The sequence below is a fragment of the Octopus bimaculoides genome, chromosome 3 (assembly GCF_001194135.2).
Source record: "Octopus bimaculoides isolate UCB-OBI-ISO-001 chromosome 3, ASM119413v2, whole genome shotgun sequence".
NCBI classification, from domain to species: domain Eukaryota; kingdom Metazoa; phylum Mollusca; class Cephalopoda; order Octopoda; family Octopodidae; genus Octopus; species Octopus bimaculoides.
Window position 1 is genome coordinate 69,354,584 of NC_068983.1, and position 5,834 is coordinate 69,360,417.

Consider the following 5,834-nt stretch of genomic DNA (forward strand, 5'->3'; position numbering starts at 1 on the left):
TATATATATATATATATATGTATGTATATATGTATGCATGTATGTGTGTGTATGTGTGTGTGTGTTTTATTAGGCATTGCTTATCCTCTCGTCGAAAGGTGGTAAAACTTACTCTGATAGTGGGATTCTATACGTTAATTTGACTGAAAAATTATTGGTAATATTGATTTGGTTGGGATCTTAATTTTCGCCCTTACCGGTTCATTCAACTAATTGCATAAGCCTTTAATGGCGAAAACTGAGTCAATTCACCATTTTCAATGTGTATGTGTGTGTGTGTGTGTGTGTGTGTGTGAGTGTGTGTGTGTGTGTGTGTATGCATATGTATGTATGCATGTATGTAAGTATGTATGTATGTACGTATTTATGTATGCATGCATGAACGGGTATCTGTTTTTACTGGGACTTCAAAGTTTTGTTGACGGTTTGTTCAGCTACATTGGTTAAACTATTTATCAGGCAAATTTTACTCTATCGACAATGAATCTGCTCACGATTAAATGTGCTATTGTTATTCATATTTCTTTTCAAAACATAAACAGACTAAAACACATACATACGTCCATAAATAAATACATACATGAGTGTATGTGTGTGTGTATGCATATATATATATATGCATGTGTATGTACATATATCCACATATCTATCTATCTATCTATCTATCTATCTATCTATCTATCTATCTATCTATCTATCTATCTATCTATCTATCTATCTGTCTGTCTGTCTGTCTGTCTATCTCTCTCTCTCTCTATATATATATATCGTTCCCCACTCACTAGGGAGCAATGCAGTGGTAAGCAAAAACGATCGTCGTGCTAAATAAATCTTACAGTACACTATGTCTTCCTCATCAATCATTTAAAATATACTAGGCGTGCACCGAAGAATTCATTACGTAGATCTTATTTCTTTATTGCCCACAAGGGGCTAAACATAGAGGGGACAAACAAGGACAGACAAAAGGATTTAAGTCGATTACATCGACCCCAGTGCGTAATCGGTACTTAAATTATCGACCCCGAAAGGATGAAAGGCAAAGTCGACCTCGGCAGAATTTTAACTCAGAACGTAACGGCAGACGAAATACCGCAAAGCATTTCACCCGGCGTGCTAATGTTTCAACTAGCTCACCGTAGATCTTGTGACGAAAGTGCAGTACTGCGGGTGACACCTGGTGGGCATAAGTGGTGAATGTGCTCTCAAAGCACACTACTAGGGGACCTACCAAAAACAAAGATTGGATACTACATTTTAAAGTCTCCTGTCTAAGCTTTAATTTTAAATATAAACTGTACATATATATATTCTGCCAGTACGCCACCTTAAATTAATATTAATAATAATAATAATAATAATAATAATAATAATAATAATAATAATATATTAGAGTGATAAAACACTACTCCGAAATATATCAAAAAAAAAAAAACATCGGGAATAAAGACAACAAATGGAGCCTAAAATAACTGACAAAGTTTTGGATTATATCTGAGTAAGTAATACTCATTAAAATTTATTTCTATTGTCCGAATGAAATTATGTATTTTAACTGTGTATCATCTCTGTCACTCGCACAACACGTGTAAATGCGCTCGACACATTCCCAGAGTGTTGGACTATACCCGAGTGAGTAATACTCATTAAAATGTATTTCTATTTTCCAAATGAGATGATGTATTTTAACTGGGTATCATCTCCATCATTCGCACAACACATGTAAACACGCTCGCCACATTACGATCCAATCAACATCAGACCATCTCCTTCCCCAACCACCATGCACAAAATATGAAAAAAAAGAAAAGTTAAATAATACCCGTATTATTCAACCCAAGGATAACAAGCGGGAAGTACGTATTTTAAACTTGTTACACAAAGAAGTACGAAAAACTACGTGCAAAACCATTTAACACCAGAAATGAACGGATCGGTACCCTACAAGAATGATGACCATCAAAATAAAGGGCTGGACGTTATCCCTCATGTACCACAAATAAAATCAAAAAAGCATAAATGGACACGAGAAGAATATATTTCAATCCTACATGCTTGTTTTACAGCAGTACTCTACCCATTGAACGAAAACACAACAACATAAACATATAATATCTGGACGAAAAACAACCTACATAAAGATTTGGATAGAGCAATGAACCCTAATAAAGTAGCTAACATACGGAGATATATTCTCAAAACAAAAACAAAAATATCAGAAATAGAAATGGAACACTTAAAAGGAAAAATTCATGACGAAAACGTAGATAGTAACTACACAGCAATGCCAAATAATATCAAAAGCACCGAGACTGTAAAATACGAAGACAGACGTAGCGTATCCAACAAAAACGAAGTAAACAACAAAATACAACAAACCCAGGCCGTAGGAAAGTATAAAGGTGGGTAAAATGCACCAAACCAGAACACTATAGACAAAAATATGAACGGGAGGAAATAAGAAACAAATCTAAAATCTAGAAACAGTGAAGGTGAAACTAATGATTATTATACTCTAAAAATGAACATAATCAAAGAATTGAAAGCCACAGATCTCAGTATGGACTATCGATTATACTTCCCAAAAATTAAAATTAATAATAAAACAACATCAATAATAAAGAGCATGAAACTGGCCGTCACACAACTAATAACCACAGAAACAAATGTCAATATGACCGACTAAATGATATAATATATGCGGCAGCCTCTGTGGCCAAAATAGAAGCTGGATACTCCCAAAAATCCATCCAAACAGGAGTATCACCACCCAACCAAACCCTGTGGATAAATAATATCCAGGAAAAAAAAGAAAATAAGAGAAAGGATCTGTCAATCCTTAATGAAACTAGTAGACAATCAACACCACAAGGCAACACGAAGAAAAGAAAAATACTACGAAAATATAAAATTACAGAACAAGGTATACCTGAGGTAAAAGAACAGCTAAAGCAAGATATCCACGCCAAAGCACAAACAATCCGCCGGGATGAGAAACGTCAACATTTCTTTGAACGAAACAAAAGATTCTACCGAGAACTTGGCAAAAATAAAATAGAGATCAATGCAGCACCAACAGCAGAAGAAGTGGAAGAATTTTGGAAAGAAATACGGTCGGCGAAGTAACCACCTCAGAAAAGATCTATCAAAACAATGAACACAGCACCTGAACAATTCTGGACCCCTATAACAACTGAAAACGTCACCCAGGTACTGCAAAAATTAAACAACTGGAAGGCAACCTGGCACGACAAAATCCCCAACTTCTGGTTAAGATACCTAACAGGAACACATTAAATACTAGAAGAGCCAGAGACAATGTCTGAATGGTTCACGGAAGGGAAAACTATCCTAATTCCCAAATCCACTGAAACGGCAAACCCACAAAATTCAGAACGATAACTTGCCTTGGTACAACTTACAAAGCCTTTACTGCAATAATATCGCAGAGAATGAGCAAACATCTGGAAGAAAACAACCTGGTTCCAGAAGAACAGAAGGAATGCGGCAAGGGCTCATACGGCTGTAAAGATCAGCTACTCATCAAACAGCCATAAATGAAGACAGCCGCAGAAAGAAGAAGGGTCTAAGTATGGTCTGGATTGATTATCGAAAGGTTGTTGATAGTATCCTAGAAACACTAGCCATGAACAAGGTAGCACCAATAATCATAAAATATATAAAACATTCCATGAATAAATGACAAACAGTGCTACAACTCCAGACAAAAAAAGGACTCATAAAAACCAAAACCATCCCCATTAGAAGGGGAATATTCTAGGGAGACAAGCTCTCTTCATGCCTTTTCTGCTTGGTACTGTCACCTTCCTCTGACATGCTAAACAGAACTGGATGTGGATACAACTGTTACGGCAAAACGATCGACCACCTCTTATACTGTACGCTACACATGATAAACAACTGGAAACATTACTACAGACACGGATTTACCAAAAAAATATACATGAAATTGGGCTTAGAAAAATGTGCCAATGTAACCTTGAAAAGAGGAATACTAATTAAGGGAAGCAACATTACACTAGATAAAGCAAATGAAATAAGAAAATTAGACCAAAGCCAGGCATGCAAATACTTAGGAATCAATGAACTAGATAGATACAACACGCACAAATAAAAGGGAAGATAAGAAAAGAATACTATAGACGAGTTAGATTAATACTGAAAACAGAGCTCAATGCGAAACTCAAGATAATAGGCATCAACACCCTAGCCGTCCCAGTTATAAGTTGCAGCAACAATATTCTTAACTGGACTCTAAATGAACTAACCAAAATAGACAGGAAAACAAAAAAATAATAACAGGATTTAGGATGTACCACCCGAAATCTGACATAGAAAGGTTATATATGCAACGTATCGAAGGTGGTAGAGGCCTTATACAGCTAGAAAACTATTACAAAATAATCACCATAGGACTACAGAAATTTCTACTTCAGAAGCAAGGAAAACTAATACAAATAACTACAAAACACGAACAAAACAGAAAAACTTCTTTCAGTCTTTAAGGAGGCTGACAAATGCATAAAAGAATTCATAATACCTAATAACTAAGAAGAAAAAGAAGAAACAACAAAAGCTGTAAAACAACTGAATTCCATACTAAAACTGGAACAGCAATGGATCATGATAAAACGATGGCAAGAAAAGCCCCTTCGTGGCAAATATTAAATTAGACAGAAAAGAAATAGACAAAGCAAAATCCCAACAATGGTTGAGAAGCTCAGAACTCAAAGCAGAGACTGAAGGATTTTTAATTGCAGCACAAGAACAAAGCCTTTCCACCAGAAATTACTAACAAGTAACTACAGAATATGTGGAGATGGAAAAGAAACAATAAATTATATTGTCCCTGGGTGCCCAGTACTGGCTAAAAAGCAATATATTCACAGACACGACAGAGTTGGGACCTATATACACTGGAAGCTATACCAACACTATGGAATAACAACATAAAAAAGATGGTATAGGTACACACCGGAAAAGGTCACAGAAAATGAGAAAGCAACTATACTCTGGGATATGCCAAAACTCACAGAGAAATTAAGGTCAATAGGCCAGATATAGTTGTCGGAGATCACCAAACAAAAACAAATGCATGACCACCGAGAAAAAATACGCCATCCAACAAAAAACTGTCCAGGGACAGATATAGAGAATATTCAATTTCTTGAATGCATAAACAAACACTAACACAAAGAATATTGGTGGAATATTCCCATAGCGGACATAGTTTTTTGGGACAAACAAGAAAAAGAATGTACCGTCATAGAGTTCGACTACTTTGTCGATGTGAATATCTCTTCGAAAATGAAAAGAATGAGGATAATTACGGATCACGGTTTCGAAACTTTAATCTCTAAACCCAGATTATAAATTCACATTTATACGAAAAATAATTGGTGCACATGGTTTTACTAGCAGATGTCCTTGGTGACAATCTAGAAAAGCTACGGATTTCAGAAAAAGAAAATATAAAAAAACTAGTTATCGCTTTCCTTACAAATATAATATAAGCGGAGATGTACTTGCATAGCAAGTGACATGATCTGAGATCGTGTGCTGGAACGAAAACAATTGCAGCGTGGAAGGTGTTTATAAGCCATTTAAAATAACACACAAAATCCGTTAGATTCACTTCAACAATTAAATTTAATTTGTCAAAATGTTTTCGTCGCTTTGAGACCGCGACCTGTTCACTGACAAAGTTCTGTGCTGCATCTGAGAAAGTAACAGTTAGCTCATGATATATACGTACGTGTGTATGTATGTAGGTATGTATGTATGTATGTATGTATGTATGTATGCATGTATGT